This window comes from Podarcis vaucheri (assembly GCF_965113315.1).
Source record: "Podarcis vaucheri genome assembly, chromosome: 1".
Classification (NCBI taxonomy): domain Eukaryota; kingdom Metazoa; phylum Chordata; class Lepidosauria; order Squamata; family Lacertidae; genus Podarcis; species Podarcis vaucheri.
Window position 1 is genome coordinate 114,227,576 of NC_138759.1, and position 18,570 is coordinate 114,246,145.

Consider the following 18,570-nt stretch of genomic DNA (forward strand, 5'->3'; position numbering starts at 1 on the left):
CAATTTTGTGTGTGTGTGTACGTGCATGCACATACATGGTGGAATTCAATGTAGTAAAGGTAAAGGGACCCCTAACCATTCGGTCCAGTCGTGGCCGACTCTGGGGTTGTGGCGCTCATCTCGCTTTACTGGCCAAGGGAGCTGGCGTACAGCTTCCGGGTCATGTGGCCAGCATGACTAAGCCACTTCTGGCAAATCAGACTGAGGTGAATATTGCACCTGAGCAATAATTTCTGTTTGCACAATGAAATGCTGTCTCCACTTTCCCCTATAAATGTGTTCTAGAGGTTCTGTTCCCCTATGTGCAGTGGGAGGAGAAAAGAGAAAGCCCCATTAAAGTGAAAATCCTTGTGCTACTGATAGTAGAATATCAGTCGCACACACACATGTGGCTGCACATTTTGAGGATAAAGGTGCTCAACTTCAGAGTGACCATGGACTCAGCTACATTAGTATATAAAAAAGGGCATTTAAAATGCATTATACCACTGCCACACCATATGGCGCAGTAGAGTTTGGTCTTTTGGCATTATGATTTCCCATTATGAGGTTTACAACGTGTTTTCCTGAAACAGTTTTTTGATCCAGCCCCTGACTCTACAGTTATTGCAGTTTAAGATTAAGCATCCAATGCCATAGTCAGTAATGTACTGTGGGAATGATTTTAGCTTATGCCGTCAAAGCAGACAAGGTGCAGGTGGCTATTTGCATGGCCACATGCCTTCTTGATCCCTGTCTATCCTGGCTTATTAAATGTGGTGGAGAGGGTGGCGGTTGGTTGGTTGATTAGGTCCAGACAGAGCTGGCTCAGACATTAGGGATGAGGAGGCTGCTGCTTCAGGCAGCAGAAGACCCCCCCAGGTGGCATTCTCACTGATGCCCCACTGCCTCTGTTTTTTCACTTGATGGATTTTTTTTTTATGTTGACCTAGACTTTCTGCTATGTTTTCATTTCATATTGTTGATTGTAGTTATACTCACTGGAAATTGAGTATAAAGTCTATATACAAAATAAGGGGATATGTTTTGCTGTTAGCAAAGGGGTGTGATTATACCGCATTAAGCATTTATCCAGTATTTATCATGGATGTCTAAGGGATCTGCAAAGGATTAATGCTATTATCAATACTGAGAAGCCATACTGACTTAGCAGATGATTCTAGAGCCAAATGGTGGACATATGGGCGATTTCCAAGCTTGATGGATGAAGGAAACATGCTTCAGGGATGCTGTCATGTCTCTGGTGAAAGGCTGACCTGTGCCTCAACTTGATGCAAATTGCAGGAGATGGTTGGGGTGACATAAATGTGATTCTCTCTGAAGCAGGTCAGTAAGAGCCACTGTAGATTGGTGGCCATGAGCTGTGAACCGTAGTCTTCATTTCAGAGATTTCTTCTGTCATGGACTCATCAGGTGGCCTTAGGCTAGCCGCTGTCTCTCAGCCTTAGTCTTCCATTTATAACACAGTGATAAAAATAACACTGCGGGACCAGGCATATGGGCTGCAATGAGACCTAAAACATGTGCCCTTAAATGGACTTAATATTAGCTCCCGGTCCATTTCTGGGTTCAGTTCAAAGTGCTGGTTTAGTTACTAAAGGCAGTGGTAAAGAGATCTGCAAGTGATGGGGTTTGCCTGATGTCCCACGGAATCACAGCTGTGGGGGCACTGCAAAATTCATACTATCTATTTAAAAGTGAGAGCGGGGCTAGCAGGGGGGAACCAATGCCAGGCAAGTTTTTTGGTTTTTTTTTAAAAAACACCCTCACCCACTGGGCTTTTTTCAGCTGTTCACATGACTAGGGCGAACTTGTATAGATGCAGGTCTGTTGGCATCACATATCGCTGGGCCCCAGGTGAGCATCACAAAAGAAGGACCATGATTTCAGGAAATCGGAGGGCAGAAGACCCTAGCTACTGGATGAGACCCAAGGCCCATCTGATTCATCATTCCGTTCTAACCTCAGTCAGCTAATACCTATGGGAAGCCTGCAAGCAGGACTCTTCAATGGCACTCTTGCTAGTTTTTGCATTTCACTAACTTCTCCTGGTGCTGGAGGAGATTCTTGAGAGTCCCATGGACTGCAAGAAGATCAAACGTATCCATTCTTAAGGAGATCAGCCCTGAGTGCTCACTGGAAGGACAGATCGTGAAGCTGAGGCTCCAATACTTTGGCCACCTCATGAGAAGAGAAGACTCCCTGGAAAAGACCCTGATGTTGGGGAAGATGGAGGGCACAAGGAGAAGGGGACGACAGAGGATGAGATGGTTGGACGGTGTTCTAGAAGCTACAAACATGAGTCTGACCAAACTGCAGGAGGCAGTGGAAGACAGGAGGGCCTGGCGTGCTCTGGTCCATGGGGTCACGAGGAGTCGGACATGACTAAACGACTAAACAACAACTTCTCCCCTTTCTGATGCTGGTTATGGGAGGTCAGGTAAGTAGTACCCCCATGCCTTATTGACAGCTACTGCATTGATAGCCCTATCCTCCATGAATTGCCACCCACCTATTGGTGTGTTTTAATGGCTGATAATCACAAAGTAGTTATCACTAGCTGGATGCTAACAGGAGTGAAAACATTGCGAAATCCTTGCATTACATTGATTGGAATGAAAACAGCTCAACAGTAAGCAATACAAATTCTTCACCAGGGTGAGATGCCCCATGTTAACAGTGGCTTATAAAATATTAAAATATTTGCCTGGTATAATATCTCTAGAGTGCAGAGAAAGTGTTTTACCCTGAGTGACAACATGGGGCCTCCTAACAAATTATACAAATAATGCACTTGTCCTCTGCAGGGATAGGAGCAAAATAATAATAATAATAATGCTTCTGCCTGGTTGTTTGTTTAAATACGTACAGACTTTTTATGCTCCCCTGGGAAGGTTTTGGGTGGCTTTTCTTTTTTTGCTTTGAATGAAATAACTTGTGTAACAGTGTTCAATCCATTGCAATGTACCAATTTGGCTATCCCGTACTTGACTGATGGAATAAAATTTCCAGCATGCTGTAATCATTTGTTAGAGCTATCTTTTGAGAGGCCTTGGGGGTTTACTTGGAATATACGTGCCTCATCCTTTTTAAAAATAGCAGTTAACATGTGCAGCAAGTATTCAGGCACCTCCTATAGTGAGGAAAGTGTACATGACAATGTATCTTCCTTTCATTCAACCAAAATGTGACCTTCCCCCCAGTTCCAATCCATTATGACTGACCTGTGTTTGTGATCCTGCTGATGAATTCCACATTATCTCATTTCTTTTAATTTATTACCAAAGTGGCTTTTTCCGGTGACTTTTTGCCTCATGCAGAAAACCCAACATTTTTCTAATAATGCTTGTTAGTGAACTACACGAAACGGCTGTAAACCACACTGTTAACACTGAAGGAAACAGAGCTAATTACAACCTTTCCCATCACTAGGACCTTCTTTGTGATATAGCATGAGCTCCATTCATTCCAGTGAGTCTTACTTGAGAGATGCTGCAAGGGGAGTTGTGTTCTTTGCCTGGGGAAATATACCAGCAAATACATCATCTCACATACTCACTGGGATAACACTGTGTCTGTGTCCAAAATTTTGCTGGGAGAATATGGTGTCTGTCCTCCTGTTGCCTGCTGCTTTCAAGTGCACTGCGATAAAGCCACGTTAGATTTCAGACTTTGCTATTAACTATAATAATAATAAAAATTATATACCACCCTTCATTCAAAGACCACAGAGCGGTTTAAAAAAACAACCAATAACTTCCTCCCACTTTGCAAGGCCGAGCCATCCTGATTAATATGTAGGCCCCATAACTTCTCAGGAAGTGGCATCAGAGGCTATGCTACCATATCTGAACTGATTATTTGGTAAGGCACTAGGTAGGGAAGAAGCATTTCTTGGCTCAGCTATAAAAGAAAATTGATTTCTCCCAAGTGTTTCAATGGATGCTATGAGTTGGGAAGGAGATTCCAGCTCCATTAAACCTGTTTTATAGCTCTCTTTTTGGAAAGACAGCTGAAAGAAAGACAAACACAACATAAATTGGGGATAAAAATCCACAGTTTTATTAAGGGGAAGAGGCAAAGCTGAGAAACTGGTGTGTGCAAGCCTCATCGCCATCACCCTAATATAACTTCATATCATGAAGGGCCAGCACAAGAATTGCATCAATGGATGGCTTCACAGTCTGTCCAACCATAGCACATGTAATGTTCGGTCCCTGGGGCCCAGCTGCCATTCTTGTTTAAATTGCCACAGCAGTAAGCTGTTAATCAAGTTAGTATATTGTCCACAAAGCTTGTGACTGGTGGTTTTGGTGTAATGGCTTAAGACTGAGCAGTGACCCAGAGTGTCTGTCCAGTTCAAATCACACCTCTTTGTTTATTTTCCTTTGTTAAATCTGGCAGAAAAATATAGCCTTTGTGACTGTTTGCCATTACTAGCCTTATGCTCTGTGAATTTGTCTAATCCTCTTTTAAAAATGTTTGACGAAAGTGTTGATAATCTAATGTTGATGCTGAGTTTTGAAGGTGTGTATGGTTTTGTGTACACATCTGTATCCCACCCTTACTTTCAGTATGGTAAAGTTTCACATCTGTAACAAATTATTAGTAATAACTCTTCCCTTAACTGAAGGGTTTTACATGGCTTATTTCATTAATATTTATAAACTCACTAGAAATCCTCTTATAGAAAGCATTAAGAAAACACCAAGTATTATTATTGTTTTATTACTTTATCTATCTTCAAGAAACATTTAGGATTAGTGGATTAACTCATCCTTTTCTTGCAAACACAGCACCCAGTGCTTTCACTGTTTGAGGATAAAAAAAAGTGATATGAAATGTGTGTGTGGTATATTTTTCTTTTTCATTATCAAACGGAAACAGAACACAAATCCTTTGCCAATCATTGACATATTGTGAGGTAGTTATATAAGAATTTGATTCTTCTGAAACTGCAGGTGTGTTCAGCTAGGGAAGGTGGGAGAGGCATGCACTCAAACTCTTCAGATCTTTGAACAATTAGCCTGTAGCTCTGGAGGAGTTCTTCAAGAGTGCTTGATAGAACACACATAGAAGTTGTCCCTGCAATCAGAAGCTCCAGTAAGCCAAATTTCCACTCATAGGGAGGTTATGAAACATGTGCAGTTGAACATGCTTTTTTTAAATTAAAAAAGTCATTCATACTTTCATGCTAATCATGTGGAGATATTATAAGCATCTCACATGTCTGGGGATGTTATGGGTGGAGTTTGCATGTGCCCCCTTCCCCCCTCCCTGGTTTAATCCTTCATATGTTTAGGCAAACAGGTGAACACAGTTTGAGACTTTAAGCCACCACCCCTTGTGCTTGTCTAGATCACTTCATTTTGATGTCTCCTCTAATGTGACTTATACTGATATCCAAGAGTAAGAAACTATTGAGAACTGGGTTGGCTATAGAATATGTGCTGCTTGTTATCATAATCACCATCATTTTTATGCTAAGGGACAGCCAACTCCAAAGAGTGGTGATGTCAGCCATTTGTTGGGGACAGGACAGCAGGTGCTTGGGGAATTAATTCATAGAATTGTAGTGCTGGAAGGGATTCTGAGGGTCATCTAGAACAGCCCCCTGCTATGCAGGAATCTGAACTAAAGCATCCATGGGGCATTCTTTCACCTCTGGTGGACATGTCTAAGAGTGAAGGCCTTCTGGGAAATGATCTACAATGAGTTAAAAAAGGTGTTTAAGTACACCTTTCCTAAGAAACCGGAGGCCTTCCTCTTGGGCATTGTCGGCCAAAAGGTGTTAAAGAAGGATAGAACGTTTTTTATGTATGCAACTACAGCAGCAAGGATTCTTATTGCTAAATATTGGAAGACTCAAGATTTGCCCACACTGGAAGAGTGGCAAACGCAATTGATGGACTACATGGAATTGGCCGAGATGACTGCCAGAATCCGAGACTTGGGGGAAGAAACAATTGAGGAGGACTGGAAAAGATTTAAGGACTATTTGCAAAAATTCTATAGACTATAGGAACTATAAAACTCGCATGATTTGGTATGGTTAGCTACAGCAATGAGAGCGCATGATATATGAAATTAGGTATTATTAATGAAAGGATTAAAGGTTAAAATGATATTATATTGGCTTTTAAAGTAAAAGGATAACAAGTAATTTAAACTAAAAATGCAATGATTTGAAAGTATAAATGAAACATATGAAACAAGGTTATAATTTGCTGATAACTTTATTGTCAAGAATGCATTGTGGGGAAGATGTGGGGAAGTCCGACGGAATATTGAAATAAGCTTGGAAATGGTTTTTTCTCTTTTCTTTTTTCTTCTTTCCTTTCTTCTCTTCTTTCTTTTTCTCTTCTTCTTTTTTTTCCCTTCTTGTTGCTTTTGTTTCTTTGTGTATTTGATTGGTTATCTGTATTTGGAAAAATGCAATAAAAAATTATATATATAAAAAAAAAGCATCCATGACAGATGGCCAGCCAATCTCTGCTTGAAAACTGGCAATGAAAGAGAGTCTACCACTTTCCAAGGGTGTCCATTCATTGGCAATGTTGATACAAACAGACTCAACCTGCACCTTCAAGACTAACGTATGAATCAGAACACATTTCACACTTCTGAATTTTGCGATGGAGGTACTGCTCAAAATTCATATCGAAATGCATCAGGAATGCATATTTTGAGAGACAATAGATTTAGAAAAAATATTCATTGTGATAAAAAGTTTATAAAAAGTGTATTTTGAGAGGAATATAGAAATGCTTATTTTATGAGAAAATACATTCAAAAACATTTTTGTTGTTGTTTAGTCGTTTAGTTGTGTCCAACTCGAAATATGTTTAAATGCAATTACTCTTTTAAATGTGTTTTAATCCAATTTCCATTATAAAATATTCAGTGCTACTCTTTAATTTCATTATGCCTTCATTTTCCTTGTCAACAAACATGATTCATACTCCATGCCATGCACTGGCTTATTTATCCACTAGACATAATCATTGGATATTACTGGGTTCTTTTTATAAGACGATTATAAGCAGAAGATGCTTTTTTATTTTTATTTTTTAAGAACCATATTTGTGCCAGAGAAGCAGACAGGTACCGAATGGAAATTGGATGAAATGTTGATGGGAGAGATAAAAATGTGACCTCTTGAAAGGTCTTGCCCTATATGAGTTGCATCCAGACCCTTCAGGAACTTTGTGTGATTTGCATTGCATAAATACTGTAAGTAAATAATTATAAAGAAAGGGGTGTGATTGTCTAGCCCAGTCACTTTTTGTAATCACTTGGAAATATAAAGGTATTGTTCAAGTGTTTGAATGGAAAAATTCCAAAATGTGAGATGAAACCAAGGCAATACAAAGTTTGGTTTGGAGAATCTTAGCATCATGGTAATATTGTACTGGGCACTAATAGCAACACCCCCCCTTAAAAATCATTCTGTGTTTTTGAGCTAATTTCCTTATTATATAGGGGCCTAATATATGCATTCCTGAAATCTAGTTTCCCTAATATGCAGCTTTGTACATTAAGTGTGTGTGTGTAGTTTTGGGTTGAAGAACTGTTTCACAAAATTAAATGCATGCTAATTTTGAAGGCCAGCTGTGTTTTGGTTGATTTAATGGTTCAGGAAGTGCAAATTAGGTTGGCTTGAATTTATCTGCCTTATTTTCCCTACATTAAAGGGTTTTCTGTAAGCATATTGGGGAATGTTACCTATTTCTATTTGATCTTCTGCCTGATTAATGTAATGCAATTATCCCCAAAGTTCATGATTGCACAGATTAACAGAAATATGAGTAGATTACTAGAACACAAATCCAACATCCTAAAGGTTGCACATTACACCCCAAACTTAGATATGAATCATGCTACAAAATGCTTATCAGCAGCCATGAAAACCCCCTTAGGCCTTGCTCATAACCTCAGGTAATCATTACAACAAGCCAAAGTTCCCTTAGGCCACACTCTTACCCCAAGTGGCCATTAAATCAAATTATTGTGTAATAATTGTCAAGTCACTTTATTTTTGAATCAAGCATTTAGTAGCCAATCTGTTATTATCACTACTAATGGAATTTATTTGGTGGATAGATGAACACAGATAGTATCCACATGGCAGTCCATTGGGCCACTCTAGAGCCAATTGTGGCCACCCAACAGTAACCTGGACATCACAGGTGAATAGCAATCATTTCCTTAGGTGCCTGCTTTGTACAATCTCTGCAAACAGTGCTTTAAGAAACACAAAAGCATAACGAACAAGGTCTTCCTAGCCCATTGCACTTGAACGTGAACATTATAATTATCTTCCTTTTAATTAAGATCATTGATATTCCTGCTTCCTTTCAAAAATACTTATTTGCTGTTATGAAACCCTTTATTTTTAATTGCTTGCTAATTATGGTGGAAATGAGAGATGGAAGGTAAGAACACTGAGGCTAAAAATAGGCAATTTCCCTTGAAATCCCACTCTAACAAAAGCTTTCCAGTTAATATATTCAGTTCCCTCCCCCTCCCCGCCTGCCACCCCATGTACTGTACCCAGCCTTTGAAGAGAAAATGTTCTTTCAGATTCTCCTTTTTATCTCAACTTAAGCTGGCTGGCGTGATCCTCTGTGCAAAACAATTTTCTCACGAACAGTATTTCAAAAGTCCTGTAATGCCTGTAAATCACAGGGACCCTGTTATGTGAGACTCTTATTTTCTTGTTCTTTTTAATTCCTCCTCCAAACCATCATAGGATTTAAAGCACCTACAGAGAATTCTTATCTAATATTATCTGTGATCTCTTAAGTGTCACTAGTCCATCCTCTTGATGTTTTGCCTAGAGGTATAATGGGTCCTCACCATGGGGCCTGCTGGCAGAAGCCAGTCATATTGTTTGCTGTTGTGGATCACAGGTCAAAAAGAGAAATTTCCATAACCATTGTCAATAGAAAGAGATGTTTTATCAGAAGAGCTGGGCTTTATACAGCGGGTAAGTGAATACTTTAAAAAAAGCATTTGCAGTTCTTCAGTTTTTACTAAACCGCAAGATACAGTGTCTAAATATGCATATAATAAATACTATGGTGAAACAAATCACCTTAGAGAGAGTATATGTGAAGCTATATTCTTTGTTTTTTTAGAAAACGTCTTGAATTTTACTGCTCCCTGTGAAGGTTGCATGTCTAATCTGCCCCAGTTCACATACAAACCTCTCTTCATATCTCTAGCATTTCTTTGTATAATTTTGTTACAGCTTCTTTTTAACAAAACAACCCTATGAGGTCGGTTTGTCAGAAAGCTGGATCACCCAGGGGTAGGGGTCAAGTCCATTGTTTCCTTCAACTACATTAAAATAATATTGTTACATGCCAACCATGCTGTGAGTTTGGGCTGGTGGGGTCAGTCTGCACAATGACCTGAGTCCCTTTCAATTCTTGGGTTCTTGTATCTGTCAACCATTGTTTAGGCAATGGTTGTGGTTGGTTAGTTAAGCACCATGATTAGCATAACCAAAGAAGTTGCTCTGTACTATAGAACAAATGAGTGGGCCTCCCTCCATCTAGCTGCTAGGCAGAAGAACAATAGTGAGTGTGAGAGAGTTGAGCAGAAAGCAGACTAGATACTGGATCCAAAGCTGTGACTAATGGTGAAGCAAGATCTGTTGGGTGTTAATGCTGTGAGCCCCTCTGTCTTGTGCTCAGGTTGCATGAATGTGCAAATTAAACCATATACCCTAAAGACAACTCAATCTTTGAGTGACGAGATCATTCAGTGGTTCCAGGGACTTACCCAGGGTTCATTTTCCTTGGAATGAAGGCCAGTGGAGACTGTGTAGAAGTAGGAAGTAATTTTCTGAATGTTGCTGAACGTTGAGAGATTCAGGATAGGCACCTACCTATTCACCCAGTACGTAGTTCAACTATGGGATTTGCTCCCATGAGACGTAGTGATAGCCACCAACTTGGGTGGCTTTAAAAGAAGGTTGCATAAATTCATAAAGGACAAGGCTATTAAGCAGATATGAACCTCCACTGCTGGATGCAATAGACTTTTGAATATCTGTTACTTGAAACCACAGGAGAGGGTGCTGCACTCAGGTTGTGGGTTTCTGACAGGTATCTGGTTATCCACTGTGAGAATAGGATGCTAAACTAGCTGGGCCATTGGCCTTTTCCAGTAGGCTCTTCTTATGGTTTCTCTTCCCCTTCCTCTCTTAAAACACTAGAACTTGGGTCATCTTATGAATCTGATGGGCAGTAGAGTTAGGACAGGCAAAAGAATGTCTTTGTACTGCACAAAATTACCGTAAGTCACAGAATTCATTGACACCAATTGTGGTGGTGGTGGTGACATTACGGTGTTGCATTTTATCTTCTGTTCAAAGAACCAATTAAATAGGGTGTTTTTTAGCCGCCTGCTAATCAGCTTGATTGATGCTGGATGAATTCAGTCTTTCCAGCTTAGCCTCCTGACTTCAGCATTACCCTGATTGCTTTTTTTTTTTTTACTCTCATTTAGGATCCCTAATTGGAAGAAAGTCAGGATGACACATATTATCTAAGTCTGGTTGTATAAATAAGATGTCTCTTACCAGCTAATATGCTTCACTCTTTAAAGTCTGGTAATTATATTAGGATAAGATGTGGCTTGCATGGTATAGCTGATTGTCCCTAATTGTCTTACTGGAGCTGTATTGAAGAAGAAACATAGGTTAGTTAATCTTGATGAAATCATAATCTCAATAGAGTAATGGGTGCGAGAAGCAACAGTTTTGCAGACTTGAGCCTATTAAAATAATCAACCATGCACGGCAAAATGCCCCTTCCATCTAATAGAGTTCATTTGCCTTTAACTCCCTCCTTTCACAAACACCACCCATTTGGGGAATGGTGTTATATCTATTTTATTTTATTTTAAAATCAAGGTTATTATGAAAAAACAATGTAAAATCTAGAAACAAGAATGCACATTGAGCCCTGTAATAATGTGCTCCTGACAGTTCATCTCTGCTAGGAAGTGACCTTCCCCGCTCTGTAACATCTCCAGCCTTCGTTCTCCTGAACAGATCGCATCACGAAAGCACCATCTTGAAGTTATGAACACACATCAATCCTGATAGAATCTAAAGCTGATCTGTTTTGTATTTTACTTCCTGTCTTGTTCATGTCAAATAATTTAAAAATGCACATGGCTTCCTGTTGGATGCTAGGCCAACTCAAGCTGTGCCAATGCCCATATGGTTCCATTTAAAGTTGTCCACAATCAATGGAACTTTATAATGTTTTATTAATGTCATATTGGTGGCTAGCATTTAATTCAATGCAGAATGATCCACTGCAGTTACCTAGAATTTACATTAGCGTTGTTCAATTGATAATAAATCATGGGGACTCTTCTGCTTTATGATCTTAACATTTAAGGAGCTAACCTCTCTCTCAAACCAATTTGCTCTATTCTGAACATTGTAAAACTTTCGCATTAACCTTCCATTATATCCTTCCTCTCACAGAGCCATTTTGTTAATTTCTTTCATCACTCTGAACTTTTTCTTGTGCGTTTGCCACTGGGGAGCACTGAATGGCTGATTAGTCAGCTCAAGCTTCTCTGCTACCATACCTGGAGCTGTATATTTAGTTTCTGTGTCTGAATTAAATCACAGACTCTCCTTTCAGCCGAAAGGCAGATGATGACAATGTGTTATGCACAAGGTTTTCAACTGTAAGGAAACATGGGTGCAATCTTTTTTTTCCCCCCACTGGAAAAGAGAACAACCCACAACCCAACCCCAAGTATCACACCAAGGGAAGTCTCTTCTCTCCACAGCCGCTAATTCCTACTGAGGAAATGCTTCTCTCCTGACATCCATTAACTCCATAGATAAAACAGAAAAGTTAATGATCCGTGGAGGTAAGCTTCCCTCCAGCTAGGTTAAAAATGAACAGAGCTTCTTTTCCGCCAAGAATGTCACGTACTGTTTTGCCAGGTGCAGACTCTGCCTTCAGAATACCACATCTAATCAAGCAGGACTTGTAGGGTTGCCACCTGTCCTGTATAATACGGGATTGTCCCATATCTCAGTGTAAAATCCTACATTGATATTGATATAGTTTTGTCCTGAATTTCAGGCCTTCTTTCTCTGCCAAGTTAGGGATCGTTTCCAAATGCAGGTGTGTGAAAGGTCATGTATTTAAGTTCTGGGTAGCAAAGCACAGACAGGTTTACAAATGCATGTCTGTACACACACACAGAGGGGCCATTCTGTTAGGCTGCAAGACAGTGGTGCCTCGCAAGACGAAATTAATTCGTTCCGCGAATTTTTTCGTCAAGCTAATTTTTCATCTTGCGAAGCACGGTTTCCCATAGGAATGCATTGAAAATCAATTAATGCGTTCCTAAGGTCAAAAAAAGTCCAAACAAAGCCAAATTTGGTACAACAAGAGTTTATTAAGTGCTCTTTAAAGTCACACATACTGTAAAGAGCATTTCAGAATTCAAACCCAGAAATTTTTTTAAAAACAGCAGAGCGGCCCAATGGTCACAGAAAATCATAAAAATGCAGGAAAAAAACCCACAAGCTTCCAGATTCTTGCAAACCCCTCCCCAACTGTTCCCCCAGCCACCCAGCACACAGAAATTCAAACCCAGAATTTTTTTAAAAAAACAGCAGAGTGGCCCAATGGTCACAGAAAATCATAAAAATGCAGAAAAAACCCACAAGCTTCCAGATTCTTGCAAACCCATCCCCAACTGTTCCCCCAGCCACCCAGCACACAGAAATTCAAATCCAGAATTTTTTTAAAAAAACAGCAGAGTGGCCCAATGGTCACAGAAAATCATAAAAATGCAGAAAAAAAAACCTTCCAGATTCTTGCAAACCCCTTCCCAACACGAAGTCCTTGAATTCCAAACACCCCAACCCAAAATCCAACCCCCCCCCAAAAAGTTTTAAAAGCTTAACTTACCAAATGGCTGCAAAAGAAGTTTTGGAAAAGCTTCAAAAATCACCAAAGTCTTTAAAAACCTCAAAAAAGGCTACTATGTACACTGCGTTCTATGAGTTGCTCCTCGAAGTCAAGTCGCAACTGTATTAACGGTGTTAAGAAAAAGGAAACAAACTTGCAAGACGTTTTCGTCTTGCGAAGCAAGCCCATAGGGAAATTCGTCTTGCGAAGCAGCTCAAAAACGGAAAACCCTTTCGTGTAGCGAGTTTTCCGTCTTGCAAGGCATTCGTCTTGCGGGGCACCACTGTAGATTGTAAATGGGTTGCTTTGAAGTCACTTCAGTGCCAGATTGGGAAAAAAAAAATCACCCCCAACCACCCCGCCCCATGCTTTTGCCAGAGCAAAGGTGGCAACCCTAACTTTGAGCCACACAACTCTGTTAGAATATTAACATGTCTGAAACATTAAATCAATAGCAAGCGACTGGCAAGCAAGTACAAGAGCCCCGTAGGCAATAGTTTCCAATGTGGTGGGGCAGAACTGCCCTCTCAACATCAGCATCACCACAGCATACCTGGATTGGGACAGGGCAGTATAGTGGTGAGGTCAGGGCTGAGTGGATGTACTGGCGGGGTCAATCCAGCACTCTTATTGGTGCATCTGCACAGCCCGGACCTTGCCACTGCACTGCCATGTCCCAGCTTCATGCAGGTGAGTTGTAGCAATGCCAAAGCTGGTTGGATGACTCTGTTTCTCCCTCTGCTCTGCCACACTGGCTGCTAGTGAGTATGAAACTAGGTGCAAGGTAAAGGTAAAGGGATCCCTGACCATTAGGTCCAGTCATGACCGACTCTGGGGTTGCAGCGCTCATCCCGCTTTATTGGCCGAGGGAGCTGGCATACAGCTTCTGGGTCATGTGGCCAGCATGACTAAACTGCTTCTGGCGAACCAGAGCAGCGCACGGAAACACTGTTTACCTTCCCGCCAGAGTGGTACCTATTTATCTACTTACACTTCGATGTGCTTTCGAACTGCTAGGTTGGCAGGAGCAGGGACCGAGCAATGGAAGCTCACCTCATCGCGGGGATTCAAACCGCCAACCTTCTGATCGGCAAGCCCTAGGCTCTGTGGTTTAACCCACTGCGCCACCCGCATCCCGAAACTAGGTGTAGAGTTGGGGAAAATGATGCTTGGCTGAAAACATGATTTGGAAAGGCCCTCGCAAACTCCTGTGACTGTCAGCACTTGCAAAGGATTTGCAAGGTCTGTTCTTTTGCCTGTTCAATTTGATTTTGACCTGTGACCCATGGGCATGTGGGGTGTGGGAACATCTGCCCTGCCCACTGGATCCAGTTCCCCAACCATGTTGTAGCTGAATAAAAAGGTGACTAGTCAGTGCTTGATTGACGAGCTTTTTATTTAAAAGTATTTAAGTGTAGGAAGCATTATTGGGTACCAAACTTTAAATTCAGGATCGTTTCCACTCCATTTCCTTGCTTGGGAGGCAAGTTGGTCATTGTAGTGGTACCTCGGGTTACATATGCTTCAGGTTACAGACTCCACTAACCCAGAAATATTACCTCGGGTTAAGAACTTTGCTTCAGGATGAGAACAGAAATTGTGTGGCGGTGGCGCAGCAGCAGTGGGAGGCCCCATTAGCTAAAGTGGTGCTTCAGGTTAAGACCAGTTTCAGGTTAAGAACAGACCTCCAGTACTTAACCCGAGGTACCACTGTACCTTATGCTGTCGGGCCTATAGCAATCCAGTTGGATGTGCCCATCACTATCCAAATGATTTGGCTTTTGACACATCACTGATATGTGCCCAGCCCATAGCTGTCAACATTTCCCCCTTTTAAGGGAAATTCCCTTATTCCGAATAGGATTCCTCGCAAGAAAAGGGAAAAGTTGACAGCTATGGCCCAGCCACATTTAGGTTTGTTTGCAGTGGTGTACCCAAGTGACCGTTTACTCTGTGGTTTGACTAGTTTACCACAGGTTGGAAGCACTCTATGTCTATTTAGACAGGCTTTCTTACATGCCTGGATGAATAGAAGAATATGTGAACATGGGTGTTTTCTTCTGTGATTCCTGCACTGAATGTTGCGAGATGGAGTATTAATCAGAAAATGTTGTCAGGTAGAAGACATCCTATCCAAGTTTTTTTAAAATCATTTTAGTGTCTACATAAACTGTGTTGAGAATTAATCTAATCAACAAAGTTTGGTATGTAAATTTAACTGACTATACAATGCATATTATTACCATAGGACGGCTCCATAGTTGTCCCAACTCTATATCAAGTTGACTTGGGAAAGCAACTTGGTTTCTGTCTCTCTTGCAAAGACATTCGACAGATGGAAGAGAAATGATCCGCTTAGATTTCACTGAAGAGCCTCCTCTGTTTAATATGATCCCTGCTTTCTTGTATTTTCTGTCAGATCTTTAAGCATGACACCTGCACAAATATATTTCCTAGCGATTACAGCATCCCCATGCCTGCTGAACAATTATCTCCTTTGTGGATGTTTGCTAGGAGGGAAGGTGGCTGATTTTATTGTCTAATGTTTCTTTCATCTTCTCATATAGAGCTCCAGGTGTGTGAAGACTCCACGAAATGCTTCAGAGCATTTCTGTTACCTCTGAATCTGGTTAAAGTATAGTCATTGAACACCAGCCTCTGAAACTGACCACGCAGGTAGGAGCGGGAAGTGTGTTCTACAGTGCCCTCCCCTCCTAACCCATGGAGCAGTTGAGCAAGCTACAATGGTTACTGGTATCAAAAGCTACTGAGAACCGAGAGACTGTGCAAAAGTCCTAGGATTGCATTTCCTCCATACTTACAAGCCTTGCAAACTTTTCACAGCGGGCTTCCATGGGTTCCAGGAAAATATATATCATTTCACCTTCTTCTGCATTTTAACCTTTATTTCAGAATCTCCCCTCTCTTGCATTTTCTAAGAAAAAGAATTAGTTTGCAGTTTGCAGCCATTAGCAAGTCAACAACTTTGTTGCTGTGCCAAGATAGTAGCAATGAAGAAATATCTCCTCACAACAGTATCTCCCCCCACCGCAATACACTGAAAAATTACATTGTGATAGAACATTACGTTAAGTGGTACATTGAAACTAAGGACTCTTGTACTCAGCATAGTCTCAGTAGCATGTGATTAAACATAAGCTGTATCCGCTGGCTAATTGTCATTGATAAAATATACATTACTCAGAACTTTAAAAACATTGGTAATATATATTACTCAGAACTTTAAAAAAACACACACATATATATGTGTATGTGTGTGTGTGTGTGTGTGTGTGTGTGTTACTTTATGTAGACTATATAAAGTGTTTCATTTGAGAAGTACATCTATACAAGTGGAAAAGTGCAAGGAATTGAGAGTGGGAATGAAAGGAGGTGATGGACTATTTTTATTCCTTTGACCCCTTCCTTTTAAATAGATCCTTGCCATCTTTCCTTGGTCATTTATGAAATGCTTTCCAGACAAGTAAATGAAAGCATACTCACAATGGAAGCAGATCTGAGAATGACATAGTGACAATATTTATGGACACCCTCTCTCCCACGTATACCTAAATGGTATATATTTTAGTGCTAATGTAAGTTGAGAAGTTAATATGGATAATAGAGGATCTTTGTGCACATTCAACATTCCTCAATGAAATGGCCATATTATTATTATTATTATTATTATTATTATTATTATTATTAGTCATACATTGGTTTTTGAGCAGCTTACTACTCAAACATTTTGGCTCCTGAATGCTGCAAACCCAGAAGTGACTGTTCCGGTTTGCGAACTATTTTTGGAAGCCGAACATCCAACAAGGCTTCTACGACTTCTGAACATTTTGGAAGTCGAACAGACTTCCGGAATGGATTCTGTTCGACTTCCAAGGTATGACTGTTTTATTATTGTTACAGTGGTACCTCGGGTTAAGAACTTAACCCGTTCTTAACCTGAAACTGTTCTTAACCTGAAGCACCACTTTAGCTAATGGGGCCTCCTGCTGCCGCTGTGCCGCTGCTGCACGATTTCTCTTCTCATCCTGAAGCAAAGTTCTTAACCTGAGGTAATATTTCTGGGTTAGCGGAGTCTGTAACCTGAAGCATATGTAACCTGAAGCATATATAACCCGAGGTAGCACTGTATTATTAATATTATTTTATTCAAGGGTTTTTCCAAAATTTTACTACATACAAGTTTTCATGACCTTCTCTTATGTGTGTACTTTCCCACCATCCCTCCCTGGTCTCCTAATTTGTCCTTATCTTGCTGCATATGATTATTAACCATCCTCTTCCACCTATTTTCACTATTCCAACTATTTGCCACTGCTGCTTAGATTTTGGGTCTATCTGCAAATTAATCTGACTGTTATGCTTCTTCAAATAGAGCCAGAGTTAAGTGTGATGAAACTTCTGTGTACATACCAGGGAATTACAGACTTAAAATTAAAATCGAATTGCATTAAAAACTGCCCAAAGTTCCACCCCAAAAGGAATATTCATTTTCAGTTCATCCAAAAATGAACTACTTTCAGGTGTAATACAGAGATTTTTCGAATTGATTCAGTGAATTAGTTAATCTGCATTAGTTCGTTCCAAGAGCTGAGTAAGACTGAATTCCATTTGTAGAACTTAATGCCGTGACTAGGCAATGGACTATTGACACACTACCTTGATCCATTAAAAATATCAGCCACCTACTGGCCTCAGACTGTTAACAGAAGGCCTGAAGGGGAAACTCACTATACTACTGGAGAAGGGCACATAATGTAGCAAATGCAGCAGTTTTGAAATATGTCTGTAGCTATAACACCTGCTTTACATGCTAAGGCTGTGGTATTTTGAAGAAGGGCTGACAAAGGATCCTGCCCCAAACCCTGGAGAGCTGCGGCCATTCAGTTCCAATAAATCTGTGCTAGGTGGGTCAATTGCTTTACTTGATATAAGAGAGCTTCCTATGTTCCTAACTCTCATGAGCTAAACTTGGTTCGGTCACCACAGTTCCACAAAATTGATTGCACCACAGGGGGAATAAAGTGCAACAGTTCTGGTGTGATTAGTAGGTAGGCGCTCAAAGGAGACAGGATTTTCACAAAATTCAACCTAGTGTGTTTTTGTAGCAACCTTTCCCAACCTGGTGCCCTTGCCGGACTACAACAATAATCATCCATGACCATTGGCCATGCTGGGCACCAGGTTGAAGAAGGCTGTTGGATATCCTCAGTGAGATCTGACAGGCACAGACTACTTCCTCCAATGCCCCAAAACTCAATCAATTTAGTTTGGCAACATCTAGAATATGGTGGCATTAGTAGTTGGGTTAATCTTCTTCAGCAAGACATACAGATTATGGGATAAACCTGCAGCTTGGCCCATTGGTGGAGGAAGGGAGGTGCAGTAGGTGTGGTCTGCCCCGGGTGTCATCCTTGGGGGGGGAATGACATTGCCACACCACCCCCTGGGCAGCTCGCTGCAGGCAGCACCCCCCTGGGACGCTTGCTCATGTTAGGTTTCTGTGTGTTGCCACTGTGCAGTGCTTGGAGTTGTTACAATTGTGTAAAGACATCAGTAAAGTGTCCAATCCAGGTTTATCAGGACAACA